Source organism: Wyeomyia smithii, chromosome 1, assembly GCF_029784165.1.
Source record: "Wyeomyia smithii strain HCP4-BCI-WySm-NY-G18 chromosome 1, ASM2978416v1, whole genome shotgun sequence".
Classification (NCBI taxonomy): Eukaryota; Metazoa; Arthropoda; class Insecta; order Diptera; family Culicidae; genus Wyeomyia; species Wyeomyia smithii.
Genome location: NC_073694.1, coordinates 9834261 through 9850433, shown reverse-complemented (window position 1 = coordinate 9850433; position 16173 = coordinate 9834261).

Here is a 16173-nt window from a genome sequence, read left to right as displayed (position 1 = left end):
TGTCTTATTTGTGTAAAAGCCCCCGTTTTCAGAGGAGGAAGGGGTGTCAAACTACCATAGAAAGGTTTCTCGTATCCCAGCCTGTTTTCTTACAAGATAACGTGGCTAGATTATTTTATACAGTTCGTTATTTGACACTAAATCTCTATCTGCTGTACATACAAACAATACAAACATAATTTATTAGGAATCAAAAAAATAACAAAAAAAATAAAACCTCACTTTGGTGGCGCTTAAATTACTTTTGCGTCAACTAGAAAATATTCAAAAATACGCTTTATTGATAGAATAACCTTCCGTATCAAGATGAATGAAAATTCAAGGAAAATTTTCTTTTTATACTTTTATAGAAAAAGTAAGATATTTGGGATATTTCTGCAGTTATGTATATGTACATTTATAATTTATGAAAAGATCAGCTCTCACAGTACTAGCCTTTTTTTCGTCATAGCCAATGATTAAATTATTAGAACGGTTCTTTGATTTTTGTCTTGTTTATCCTGAATGTATGGAAAAACAAAACAAAAATCTTTTTATATAATTGGTAAAACAATACCTATACCCTATACAATATGTAATTGTTGTACCATACTATAAATGTTTTTTTTTTTTTCATTATTTGGTGTCAAAATGTGGTATTAGTTTCAAATGTGAATTTTGAACGAGTCGATCAGGAGTTTTTAAAACGCTTCATACAAAATGAGTTCGGTGCTGTGTGTAGCATATGCGACAGATTGTGGTTCGTCAATGATTTGAAACCACTTTCACAAGCATGTGAAGAAGTACTGGTAGCAAGTGGGGCTTTTGAAGTAACGGAAAGATTTAACGCATGCCAATCCTGTCTGAGCAATTTAAAGCGGGGAAAAATCCCATCGTTTTCCAAGATTAACGGATTCACATACCCGGAGAAACCTGTGGGTTTACCTTCGCTAGACCCTATAACAGAAAGATTGGTGTCACCCCGCCTGCCTTTCATGCAAATTCGTCGATTGCGTTTTGCTGCAGGTAAGCAAAAAGTTATAAAGATTCGTTCATTATCTACATGATTTCAACTGTAGGCAGCTATTCAATAATCGGTCAAGTCATCAATTGCCCGGTAGATGTGAGCGAGATGTTGCGGTCTCTTCCTCGTCAGCTGGATGACGATCAGACATTTAATGTGTGTATAAAAATACACTTGATCCATAAGTCATCCTATTTATCCGGATTTGTCAAAAAAGCGACAGTTAAGGCTTGGCTTGCTTATTTGGTAAACACACCGTTGTACCGTCGATATGGCATTGCCATGGATGAGCGACAGCTCGAAGGATTGGTTAACGAATCGGAAAATAGGATGGAGTTGGAAACAATTGACATGGAAAACGAAACAGAATCAATCCTTGGACAGCAAGAAACCCTGCTATGGAACGAAGATCAATGTCTCGCAATAGCTTCATGAAAATCGGTCCGGCCATCTCTGAGAAAAGTACACATACAGAAAATGCTCAGCTCGTCCAGCTGAGTCGAGTGATATATCCCATTCGGCCCTTTGGAGCACTTTTATACTTTCGGTTTTGCAAGTGATTGCTATACCTTTCTAGGAAAAGGCAAAAATATAGACTGTAAAAACATATTATTGATTTTTTGAAAACAAATTAAAAGAAAATTAAAAATTAATTATCCAAAACAGCCCATTTGAAAAAAATTGATTTTTTTTTATAAAAACTTCGAAAGATTACCTGAACAACGAAACCGGTCATGGAGGAATCAGAAAAAAAGCTATTTTTTTTCACGGGGTACATCTATTTTGGAAGTACAAAGTTATTATTTACAACTTTGCCAGGTACACTATGACAATCAAATAAACCTTTTTGACTGTAAAAATATTCTTAATTCCTCATACAGTGCTCTATTGGAAATTAAAAATATGTCTACAGTCGAAACGGTTTGTTTGATTGACATAGTGTCTTCGGCAAAGTTGTAGATAATATTTTGTCCTTTCGAAAGAAAAATATTCCTTTTGAAAAAACGATTCAAACAATTAGTTTTTTCAAAAAAAATAATTTTTTTTTTCAAAAAACGATAACATTTTTTTCTTAACTTCTAAATGGTCGGACTGGTTTCATTGTTTTGGCAATCTTTTGTAGGTTTTATTAAAAAATCAGATTTTTAAAAAATGGGCTCATTTGAATACATAATTGTTTTTTAATTTTTCGTCTTATTTTATTTTTCAATAAATGATTTTTTTAAATGTATTTTTTTGGAAAGACAGAATTATTATCTACAACTTTGTGCTTTTTTATTTTATACTCATTTTTCACTATATTATGAATTATGATGTATTCGATGCTACTTATAGTGTATATCATTATACAGGCTATTTCGAGAGACTAGCAATCAATTTCATTAAATAAATTCTAAATGTTTTAAACTCCGCCTTCCACAATTGAAAAAATGATTAAGTCCCAGAGAGTCGATTTTTGCATTTTTTTTTTCAGATGACACCAATTCTCGACGTTTCATGCGTTTTCAAGTCATTTGGCATCAAAAACCATCGAAAACCGATTTTTTTTTTGGCTATGAAAATACAGTAATCACCCGATTATATCAGTACCCGATTTTATCTGCCCCCGATTTTATCATCTTTTTCACCCAATTTTATCATCATAGAACATTGTATGTCCACCATCTCCGAATCTCGCAATTATTTACAAGTGCCAGTTCCACTGTCATTTAAGATACAAGCTTTCGTCTTTTAATGTCTGTAGACAGTATCCTCGATTAATTTTTATTTTTTAAATCATTGGTGTTGTTTCAACTACTTCATCGATTTTTTTCCCTCTCTAGTTTTGCTCAGGCCTATCGGTCCAAAAAGCCTGGGGTTGTGACTGTTAGATACGTTACGTACGTCATCGATTTGTTTCTGCTACTGGGTGAACGAAGAAAAAGTACAAAAAGTCTCAATTTTCATGTGTTTTGAAATGTATTGAAGAGATATTTTGTGAAAGGGCTATCAGTAAACCACATAAACACATTTTGGGTCATTTCTGATCCCTCTTCCGTAACCTTAGAAAATAGCTGAAACTAATTTTTTGAGCTGCTTGAGATATGTATGACACTAAGAGAACAACTTCACAGATTTATGCAAACACTAGTACCTAACCTACGAACTAGTAGTGAAATTTATGTTTTACTTATATGAGAGCCCTCCCTCTTCCAGAGGAGGGAGGGGTGTCAGGTGACCATTGACATATTTCTTACTCCTAATTACCTCACCATGTCAAATTTGGTTCCATTTTTTTTTTTTTTCTTCACATAACATTTATTTGACACGGCACAAATACAATTTAATGTTTAACGGCGCCAATTATATCTGATGACTTAAAAACTAAAGCAAATTTTTTATCCTCGCTGCCGACTACGAGCTGAAATTAAGTCTAACTTAAAACTAGCATGGGATTTCCAATCAGTGTTTTGTTGTTCAATGGTCGTCTGATAATCGTCGAATGGCATGTATGGATTCGTTCTGCTGAGCCACGATGTCGTGAGTTGGGACAGAGGCTCGTAGTCCTTGGGTCCTGGTTCTATTGTGCGGGGTCTGGTTGCTGGTTTTGTGCTTAAGGTTCAAACGTGTTCTTGTCGTTTTGTTGGGTGTAGACGGAGGGGAACGGGACTAGACTGGGGCATGGATGGATTTCAGGAAAACGTATATAAGGGACATGTAGGATAGGTCACGGCTCGCCAAGACATCACGAACAGGAACAGCCGGCTGTCTACCCTCGGCCTGCAGGGAAGCTATCAATTTAGACCTGGCGTCACGGTGTACAGGGCATGACCAAACCACATGCTCTATGTCGTGATAACCTTCACCACAGGCACAGATACCACTTTCCCCGAGCCCAACACGACGGAGGAGCGCGTCAAATCTATAGTGATTGGACATAAGCCGGGACATCACGCAAATGAAATCCCGACCTACATCCAACCCCTTGAACCACGGGTTCGTCGATACTTTGGGGATTATGGAATGTAACCACCTTCCCAATTCCCCTCTGGTCCAAGCATTTTGCCAACTGATGATCGTATTCTGACGTACAAGTGCGAAAAATTCATTAAAGGCAATTGGTCTTTCATAAATATCACCGTTTGTTGCGCCCACCTTAGCCAAAGAGTCCGCTTTCTCATTACCCGGTATCGAGCAGTGAGAAGGGACCCACGCTAAGGTAATCTGAGTAGATTTTTCGGATAAAGCACTCAGATGTTCCCGTATTTTCCCCAGGAAATACGGAGAGTGCTTAACATCTTTCATCGATCGGAGAGCCTCGATAGAACTGAGACTGTCCGTAAAGATGAAATAATGGTCCGTGGGCATTTTTTCGATAATCCCTAGGGTGTACTGAATTGCAGCTAATTCTGCGACGTAAACAGAAGCAGGATTATCGAGCTTATGGGAGACGGTTAAATTGTTATTGAAGATACCGAAGCCAGTGGACCCATCAAGAAGTGATCCGTCAGTGTAGTACATATTGTCGCAGTTGATGTTTCGATATTTATTGGAAAAAATTTTAGGGATCTGCTGCACGCGTAAATGATCCGGGATTCCACGAGTTTCTTCTATCATGGATGTATCGAAAAACACAGTAGAATCAGATGTATTTGATAAGTCGACACGATTTGGAATATTCGAAGAAGGGTTAATATTTTGGGACATGTGATTGAAATACAATGTCATAAAACGGGTTTGAGAATTAAGTTCGATTAACCTTTCAAAATTTTCAATCACGGGACGGTTCAAGACCTCACATTTGATTAGAATACGAGAAGACAGGCTCCAGAAGCGGTTTTTCAATGGTAGTACTCCAGCTAAAACCTCCAAACTCATCGTATGGGTCGACTGCATGCAACCTAAGGCGATACGCAAACAACGATATTGTATTCGCTCCATTTTGATCAAATGTGTGTTTGCTGCGGAGCGGAAGCAGAAACACTCGTATTCAATAACAGACAATATCGTTGTTTGGTAAAGCCTTATAAGGTCTCCTGGATGGGCTCCCCACCATTGTCCGGTTATTGTACGAAGAAAATTCACTCTTTGTTGACATTTTTTCATCAGATACCTCACGTGACAACCCCAGGTGCCTTTAGAGTCGAACCAGACACCAAGATATTTGTGTACCAAAACCTGAGAAATCGTTTTACCCATTAATTGTGTTTGAAGCTGAGCAGGTTCATGCTTCCTAGAAAAAACTACTATCTCAGTCTTCTCCGGAGAGAATTCGATACCTAGCTGTAAAGCCCAAGCAGACAAATTGTCCAAGGTATCTTGCAATGGTCCTTGCAAATCGGCAGCTTTGGCTCCTGTAACAGAGATTATACTGTCGTCTGCAAGTTGTCTTATCGTGCATGAATTTGCCAGACATTCATCGATGTCATTTACATAAAAGTTGTAAAGAAGGGGGCTTAAACATGAGCCCTGGGGAAGACCCATGTAGCTAATGCGAAAAGTTGCCAAATCGCCATGCGTAAAATGCATGTGCTTTTCGGACAACAAATTGTGCAAAAAATTGTTCAAAATTGGAGAAAATCCTTGTCGGTGAAGTTTACCCGAAAGAATGTCAATAGAAACGGAATCAAAAGCCCCCTTAATGTCCAAGAACGCAGACGCCATTTGTTCTTTACGAGCATACGCCAGCTGAATATCTGTTGAAAGCAACGCAAGACAATCATTCGTCCCTTTGGCACGGCGGAAGCCAAATTGAGTTTCTGATAGTAGACCATTTGATTCGACCCAGTGGTCTAAACGACGGAGTATCATTTTTTCCATCAATTTCCGGATACAGGATAGCATTGCAATCGGCCTATAAGAGTTGTGATTAGAAGCTGGTTTCCCTGGTTTTTGGATGGCGATCACCTTCACTTGCCTCCAATCCTGCGGTACAATGTTTTGCTCCAGGAACTTATTGAACAAGTTCAACAAGCGCCTCTTGGCATTGCCGGGTAGATTCTTCAACAAGTTGAATTTGATTCTATCTAATCCAGGCGCGTTATTGTTACAGGACAGGAGGGCAACTGAAAGTTCTGCCATCGTAAAAAGTGATTCTATCGCGTCGTGGCCCGGAGACGCATCGCGAACAATATTTTGCTCAGGAACAGAGTCCGGACATACTTTCCTGGCAAAATCAAATATCCACCTACTTGAAGACTCCTCGCTTTCGTTGACCGTTACGCGATTCCGCATTCTTCGGGCTGTGTTCCAAAGAGTGCTCATCGATGTCTCCCTCGACGTCTCGTTCACGAACCGACGCCAATATCCACGTTTCTTTGCTTTAGCCAAGCTTTTAAGCTTGGTATCAAGCTCCGAATACCGTAAATAGTCGCCAGGTATACCTCCCGTCTGGTAGGCCTTAAACGCGTCGGATCTTTGCGTGTAGACATCGGAGCACTCTTGGTCCCACCACGGAGTGGGAGGCCGTTCTTTGATCGTTACGCCGGGATATTTCTTCGTTTGGGCTTGCAACGCGGCGTCGAGAATCAAGCCCGCGAGGAGGTTGTATTCTTCAAGTGGTGAATGATGTTGAATCGACTCGACCGCTTTTGAAATCATTTCCTCGTATAACTTCCAATCGACATTTCGTGTGAGGTCATACGGAATGCCAATTGGTCGCATGCGAGTTGACCCGTTAGTAAATGAAATAAGAATAGGCAGATGGTCGCTACCGTGAGGATCGAGGATTACCTTCCATGTGCAATCCAACCGTAGCGACGTCGAACATAAGGATAGATCCAAAGCGCTTGGGCGCGCTGGAGGTTTCGGGATACGTGTCATTTCACCGTTGTTTAAAATAGTCATTTCGAAGTCATCTCAAAGGTTATAGATTTAAAAGGAGCGGTTATCATTGTAAGGGAAACCCCAAGCCACGCCATGAGAGTTGAAGTCTCCCATAATCAGGTTAATACGATAGAAAGAATAGCACTTTTTAATCCCTAGAAGTACTCCTCCATATGGGGTGTCTCGATCAAGGCGAATAATATTAAAATTATGGAAGTTGAGATCAATATTTGAAGTAAGCCAAGTTTCACAAAGGGAAAATGCATCGCATTTGTTTTTATTTATCAAAACTTTAAACGAATCAATTTTTGGTAAAATACTTCTACAATTCCACTGTAAGACAGAGATAGAATCCTTCATATACGCAGTTGAATTAGGCATCGAAGGATACAATCGCTGCAAGGAGAGGCCATTGGGCAGTCAACTGCTTCAAAAATGATCTAACTGTTGGGAGGAATGCTGTAAGAAAAATTTTAATTGGATCGGGTACATTGAAAGTTTCAAAAATCCAGTCCACAATGTCAGAAAATTTCACTAATCCAGAGTTTGTTTCATCAACTGGGAGTGTAAAAGGAGCAACTGGGGTTTTAGATGTTCCTGGCAGTGCTGGGAACTCCTTCTGGGACTTTAAATTTGCCAGCCCAGGAGGAGTTTGCTTCGGTTTTTCCGCAGCACTGTTTGGTTTGTTTGTAACTTTCATTTCACTTTGAGAAATCTTAGGACCTTTTCTGGGAAGTTTAGGAGAGGAAATATTTTTCCTCTTTCTAGACTCCCCAGGATTGGCGTAAGACGCTCCCGCTGGTGAATCGTCAGAATCGGTTTCATCAGAGGACAACAGATCGAAGGGGTTCGAAGTAACGGGAGAAGTGGTAACGGTCTTCTTCAGCATGTCAGCGTAGGAACGCTTTGAACGCTCTTTGAGAGACCGTTTTATTTTATCCCTGCGCTGCATGTACACCGCACATGTCGAGAGCTCATGCAGATTTTCTCCGCAGTGAATACACTTTTCAGCGTTAACACTGCAAGAATCTTCCGCATGAGACTCCCCACACTTGCCACAACGTGCCTTATTGCAGCAGTAGGCGGCTGTATGGCCTAACTGCTTGCAATTCAGGCAGTTCATGACGCGGGGCACGTAGAGCCTCACAGGGAGACGAACCCGGTGGATCGAGACGTGGCTTGGTAGTGCAGACCCGGCGAACGTAACTCGAAACGAGTCTGACGGAGTGTATACTGTTTTGCCACCGATGATCGATGCTGACCGCAATTGCTTGCAGTCGAGCACCTTTACTTCGGGACACGTTTTGTTCTTAAAGTACCCTTTGGCACTTTGCAGTATACACTCGACGGACAGACTCGAATCGGTTATGACACCGTCGATCTCCACGTCTCGTGCGGGTATGTAAACGCGATACTCGCGTGTGAAGAGCTCAGAGCAAGCTATATCGTTGGCCTCTTTCAGGTTACCGACCACGACACGGAGCTTGTTAGGCCGGACCTTGGAAATTTCGGTCACGCCCTTGTACTCCTTCGTCAGGTCTTTAGAAATCTGCAAGAGGTTCAACTTTTTCGATTTCGGTCCTGCCTTTAGCCGAAAATAAACAGTATAGCTGCCCTGGGCTCCGTCTGGGTAAAGCCTGGGGCGAGGGGGGACTGAAGAATGAACAGGGGAGGGGGTAACAGAAGGGTCAGGGTCAGAGGGGTTCGGGGATGGTGGCGCGGGAGGCGAGGGATCTACATCCATTGCGCTAAGTCTAGCGCACTAGCGCTGACAAGAACACGTACCTTTTTATTTCTCCCTTCCAGTAAGGTTGGTTGTCCGATCGTTCGAAGTAGCAGCCGTTACAGCCAGCAGCACCAATACAGCAGCACCAAACAGCCACCAGCAGCGAGCCAGGTGTGAGATCACTCCACACAGCGATACAACTCGCTGACACTGATGGCTTCTTCTTTTTCCTCGTTTGTGTCTCGTCCACTGCTGTAGCACAATCCAGCCAGCAGCCAAATCGGCTTGCGCACCAGCTGGCAGTCACGATGCGAAACAGTTGCACAAAGGCACGACCTTGAACCCGGATTTATTTCACTCGACCAGGCAAACAATGCCAACACTTGTTCACACGTCTTTTGTTTTATACTCTATTGGACCGATCACCAAACACGTCCAGTACTGATGCGTGTTCGGCACAGAATGGAAATTTGGTTCCATTTGCTTGATTAGTTTTCAAGTTACCTAGAAGTTTGTGTTATATTTGTATGGAAGCCCTCTCTTCAAGAAGAGGAAGGGGTCTCGAGCTACTCTAATAACCTCCTCCGGCCTCAAAAACCCCTACATAAAAATTTTCACGCCGATTAGTACAGTAGTTCCCACGTCTATAAGAATCAGAGAAGCAGACAGACGGATAGAACTGCTTTTTCATTTGATTCGATTTCTTGTAGTAATTAAAATCGCTGATTTTACGTGTTAAATTATTGGTTTACCATCTTTTATAACAAAATAATAATAAAAAAAAATATTTTATCACTCCAAACATCATCAAGGGAGTAATATAATCGGGTGATCACTGTATTTGCAATGGTCGACTAAATTGATTGCCCGGTTTTGTGATGGAACTGCTCTGATATGAAACATGATGGTGCAACATCGACGTGTTATATTACAAATTACGTAACGCTGAAAATCTAGATTTCAGACCCCCCTCCCTCCTATGTAACGATAGGTAGCGTTCGACATGACTCCCCCCCCCTAAAATTACTTACCACTTATCAGTCTGACCCCCCTCCGAAATTTTCAATTTCGAGCAAACATGATAGTTACGTAACTGTCTCTACTACACCCCCCCCCCCTCTCTCCTTCCCTCCTACGTAACAATAAGTAACGCAGTGATTCTTTGTAAAAAGTCAATCCGAAAGGAAACGATAAAAAAATTAAATATTACACGTAGGTACCCGAAACTTATTGTTGCTTGAAAAAAATTATTGCTATGTTTACTAAAAATCTTAGTTCAATACGACTAAAAAGAATTTAGTTTTAGGAGATAGGTTCAAGCATTTGAATGTCTACTATCAATCACGCAAACTATGCCAAGCTTGCGTTTTTTAAATTTATTTATATCAGGTAGCCACCTTCTCTCTCTCTCCTCTCAGCACTACCTCTGAAATTAATATGAGGAAAATGTTCCATTCACCAAACCATAACCAAAACGAGAGGTAGATAAATTTTTCGGCACAACCGCAAACTTAACGTAGGATAATTCGGTTAATTGAATAATAGCAAAGTTTGGTACCTATTAATTTCTGTATTACCTGCTTAAGCAGCCTTTTTTTTTTAAATGAATAAAACAAAAAAATATTATATAATATCATGTTTCACACTACTCCAGCAGTTTTTCATTAATTGGTGTAGCAAACCTGCTGGAAACAATCGTTGCCCAAGTAGTCCGATAGCCTAAAATAACTCTCCCTCCCGCCGTCACCGTACCACATCATTGCTACTGCGTCACTGTGATGCGAAGGGGACAAGTCAAGTTTATTATTCTCTTTTGCTATCGTTTTTCCTCGTGCGACGAGCCACGCACGGAGAAAAAAACACAACGAGTTGCGCGGATCATTCTCTTCTAAGAGCTGTATATAGTCTAGTTATGTATTTATTATTTCCGAGTGAGCAATGCATCAACATTTTGTTACGTACTGAGAGGATTCAAGTTTATTCATTACTTGAACACATCGCAATCTGTACAGTTTGGGACAAAACGACAATCGGATCATAATCGTTTCGTTTCCATCGCTGGTCACGTAAGATGTCCGAAAAATACTGATAGATGATTTTTGAAGAAAATATACCAAGGAATCCAGAAAAAATATAAGTTTTGACCGGAAGTGTTGCCAGATAAATTATTTTTGTATTTGAAAACTAAATTTACATTTTTCCTTGGTTTATTTTCTTCAAAATTCACCTATCAATATTTTTCGGGTGTCTTACGTCTATAAGTTTTTCGTAAAAATGTTGTATCTCGAGACTGGTTCATATTACCTCGGGATGATAGTTGTTTCTTATGTGAAATTTTCCAAGGAACACAATGAAATTATCAAATTTTAAATGGAAATGGCTGAATGTGCCGAAAAATGTAAATTTATTTTTCAAATACAAAAGTAATTTATCTGGCAACACTTCCGGTCAAAACTTATATTTTTTCTGGATTCCTTGATTTATTTTCTTCAAAAATTATCTGTCAGTATTTTTTGGACATCTTAGGGGCCATCCACTTACCACGTGGACAGATTTTTAACGATTTTGACCCCCCTCCCCCCCCCCCCCCTTCCCCTCCGTGGACAACTGCCCATATTATTATTATTATTATTTATTTGTAAAGTCATCTGACACATGTATGGTCCTAATGATAAAATAAATCTAAGTTACAAACATAATTACACTAAACATCTTAAAATAGTTGTCGTCTACAAGAGAGTCGTCGTTTGAAGGCATCAATCGAAATCCCAAAGTCGAAAAGTTCGTAGACAGCATTGAATTGTGCGGCCATAAATCGATTTGGATTAAACAGCCCATAGTTCACTCTGCTTGGCTCGAGGTACAGGAAGTCTCTTGTGCGGAGTGGTCTCTCGGGTGCGTAAAGGTTCATCTGTTGTAGTATTGCAGGGCAGTCAATTTGTCCGGAAAGGATTTTAGCAACAAAAACGGCTTGAGCAGTAGCTCGTCGCTGCTCGAGTGTTTCAAGTACTAGTAGCTTACATCGAGCCCCATACGAGGGTAAGTCTAACGGGTTGTTCCAGGGTAGCATGCGAAGTGCGTATCGAAGAAATTTTTTCTGGACAGACTCGATTCTAGCGATCCAGTTTGCTTGTGATGGGCACCAGACTACCGAGCAAGACTCGAGGATAGAGCGCACTAGCGAACAGTAGAGCGATCGAAGGCAGTAAGGATCCAGAAACTCATTAGCTATCTTGAAAATAAATCCCAGCTGACGATTAGCCTTTGAGATCATTTCATCAAAGTGTGGACGAAATGTTAGCGCACAATCAAGTTTTACACCTAGATCACGAATGTGAGCTACCCGTTGCAAAGTATGATTAAGTATGGTGTAATCGAATAAGACTGGATTCAGCTTGCGGTGAAATGTTATTTCGTTGCACTTCTGAACACTTAGTGTCAACAGATTCTTCGTGCACCATGCCTCAAATTCGTTGATCAAACGTTGTAGTTCCAGACAGTCGGATAAGGCTTTGATTACCGCGAATATTTTTACATCATCTGCGTAAAATAGGCGACACCCAGGTAGCAGTAAAGAGGAAACTTCGTTAATGAACAGAGTGAAAAGCAGGGGACCTAAATTGCTTCCTTGTGGGACGCCAGAAAGATTCGTGAAATATTCTGACTCTTCCGAACCAATTTTCACGCAGAAATCTCGGTCCGTCAGGTATGATTTAATCCATTTTACGAGATCACCAGAAACCCCAAGTTTCTCTATCCTACTCAGTAGAATTCCGTGGTCGACTTGATCGAAAGCAGCTTTCAGCTCTGTGTAAACAGCGTCTACTTGTTCCCCGTCACCCAGACGGCTCAAACAAAAAGAGACAAATTGAGTCAAATTCGTTGCTACAGATCTTTTGGGAAAGAAGCCGTGCTGATCCACGGAAATGTATTGAGAGCTACAAACAAACAACGCTTCATGGACGATGATTTCAAACACCATCGAACAAGCACAAAGTGGCGTGATTCCGCGATAGTTTTCGATATTTCGTTTGTCTCCTTTTTTGTGTACTGGAAACATTATCGATTTCTTCCACATCGTTGGAAATGTTTTCTGCTGAAGGGAAAGATTCAGTATAATAACTAGAGGTCGAATAAGCGCAGCCATGCGTTTTTTGAGAACGCAAGAGGGAATCCCGTCAGGTCCAGCAGAACACGAATATTTCAGTTTTTTTATAGCTTTTTCAACTAGATGATCGGTCACGTGGAAGATATTCAACTGAAGGAGATCACGTGGAGTGTTTTCGATAGCAGCGTTTATCTGTGCGTCTGAAGCAATGACCGAATTAAACGTATCCTTGAAATGCGCAGCAAAAAGTTCGCATTTTTCGCGCGATGTGCTGGCCTCTTCGTCTTTTAAGAACATGCATACTGGTAAACCTTCCTCTTTTTTCTTAGAAGTCACAAATGACCAGAGCAGTTTCGGGTTTTTACGAAGGCTTGCTTGCTTGTGCAAGGTATATCGTCGGTACAAGAAACGATTGTAGGAGCGGTAATTATTACTAGCCAAGCTGAACTGCTGTTTAGAGAGTGGGCAGCGTAGTCTACTGTAAGCACGTAAAGCAGAAGATCTCAGACGTTTCAAACGTCGCAAATGTGCATTGCCCCAAGGTGGCTTTCGAGGAGGTTGGCGGACAGGTACCGAGTCTGATATCAGTTGTTTCAAAATATGTGTGAAGTGATTGACCGCATCGTCAACATTTTCGAACAACTCTAAGCGACGCCAATCGACACGCATAAGTGCCGCACTGAGGGACGCGAAATCAGCTCTACCAAAATCCAGGTTATTTTCGTCCAGAGTTTCAACGAATTCAATGGGTGCGGAGGGCTGAACAGTAATTTCGATTGCGGGGTGGTCAGCGTCAAGTGAAGTCAATGGCTCAGCAGCTTCCCGAACGCAGCAAACCGGGAACGTACATTCATTGACCAAAACTAAGTCAAGTAGGCGAGAATTTCTGTTTGTAACATGATTGAACTGCACGAAGCCCTGTTCACTGAAACCATCCAGGAGAGATGCACAAGCAACAGATATACGAGACTTCAAGCTGTCAACTGTTGGTGGCGCATTCATCGGGAAGCTCCAAACTAAACCTGATTGATTATAATCACCAAATAACAATACCAGATCACATAGACTAAGGTTGGAGGTAATTGCTTCTACTGAACGTATGTGGTCCCTGATGCAAATTTGGTCACCTCTGCGGTTGGGAGGCAGATAAATGACACCAACACTCAGTGATTGATGCGGTAGCTTCACTCTGATCCAAATCTGCTCGAGCGTGTTACAGATAGGAATAGGGTCGATATATGCACTCAATCTTGCTGACACAGCAATAAATACGCCCCCGCCACGTGATTTGTTGCTGTTTTGTGAACTCCGGTCACAACGAAATACTGAAAAATTCCCGCCAATCAATTGCGCTGAGTAGATTTTCTCATCTAGCCATGTTTCAGTCAATACGATGATGTCGAATTCGCATTCAGCCACACCGATGAACACTTCGTCGATTTTAGTGCGTAATCCACGAACGTTTTGGTAATAAATCGATATACCATCCTTTATCGTACCACGTGCAGATGGCGCAGATGGTGGAAGAGTAACGCAACTGGAAGATGAAGCCTCCTCAGAGAGTAAATCAATGTCAACGGTAGAGTACTTGCCGGAGCTGGCATCCTGGAAGATCCCACCACTCATTCCGACCGCAGGATCGGGACGGCTATGTTGATCGCTGGCTGCAAGAGGCTCGACTGGGTCGGACGAATGGGGGACTTCCGTAAAGCTTCGCACATTGCGTCCCGATGTTGTAGATGACATCACGTTAAAGGTGGTAGTAAGATCGCTGCTGACTCGTTCATGGTTGCTAAAATTCATCGTCAAATCAGGAAACGAAATCTGTTCACACGAATTACAATACTTGCCTGGTGAGGCGGGTCGGAAAACCCCGTTCCCCCAACCGATAACAGGACCGAGACGACTAAGATGAGGGCTGGCTGCGATAGACGCGACTGCATCGGGGGGGTAAGGGGCTTCCTTAAGGCCCAAAACATTGCGTCTCGGTGGCGGTCGGGCGTGGATTATGTCCTCACAGGGAGCTGTTGACGCGGTGTGCCATGTTCCGAATCCGAACGATTGCGAAATTTTATTGAACCGTAGTCTTCAAATTCACGAAACAATAATTCTTCTGGCCATGTTGACGATTCAAGTGCTTTCGATTTTACTGCGGGATCGATACCAATTTTGAAGGAGACAAAATTCATAGTACTTGTGTCCATTCCCCTGGGGACCAGCTTAACAACTGTAGGTTCGGTTGTGATTTCCAGATTGGCCTTAACCATAGATGTAACAGCATCGACAGAGACATCCGGGCGAATTCGAGATAGGTACAGCCAAAATTTTTGCTTCTCATCAGCGTAACTACTAGTAGGGACAGACACGATGCTCTCCCCTAAAGGTTTAGATCCTACCTGAGAGTCACTGACGGCCCGGGCTGATCCATCAAGTCCGCGCAGACGCTTATTTGCTCGGCGTATCCCTGGCAAAGGCCAGTTTGGTGTTAATGCGGTTGTTGTTTTGGGGGCAAGCTGTTTAATTTCTTGTCGCAGTTCATCTATTGCGCTTGTAAGCGACGAGAGCGGTGAAGTTTCATCGCCTCGACGAGACATCATGCGAAAGTGTGAATTTTCAAAGAGATCTGCGCATTCATCACACATCCAATACAGATTTTTCTTGTTTGATGCAAAATAATTCGACAGAGCACGAGAGACACCTGAGCACGAATTGTTTATATGAAACATTGCTCCACAATATCCACGGCAGGTGACAAAGTCGATGCCATTAATTGCATCATTGCATTTTTTACATATTTTTGCCATGACTAGCGGGGATCAGGTCGCCTTCGAGCAGGCAGAACGAACAAAAACGGATGATGCTAAGCTGCTACTCTAGCCAAACAATAGCAATGCCAGCAAGAAGCACTATTCACTGGAGATCGAAAATCCTAAAATCTCGCACTATGACACTGTACTTCACTCTACTGACGATCACAGGTTGATCAATTGAACGCACGATTTTGACCCCCCCCCCTTCCCCTCCGTGGACAACTGAAATTCTAAAAAAAATTGTATGGACCGTGGACAATAGCCAACTCCCCCCCCCCCCCCAAAGCTGTCCACGTGGTATGTGAATGGCCCCTTGAATTGTAAGAAAAAGGGATTTTGAACAAAAAATTCGTGACTTTGCAATAAACAGGGGGTCCCACAGAAAGGGGGGTATTCCAATCGACACCAAATTTGGGATTTTTTCAAAGCGACAGTAGATGAATAATTCTCCCACCTTTGAGCAAAATCTTTGATGGTCGTGTCCAAGTTTGTGCTTTTTCGTGGTCACTTCGTATGGAATGACCCATATTAAACTTTCCATATTTTTTGACAATTTGCGATTATGCGGGTCATTCATACAAACAATTGTTCCGAAGACACTATGAAGCAAGGATGAAGGTGAAAGGCGCTATGAAATCAAGTTCCACTTTTTGCCCTATTGGACCGCTGTGCAGTGCGGTCCAAAGCATAATGCCCAGCAACTCCTATCCCTACCTCCACG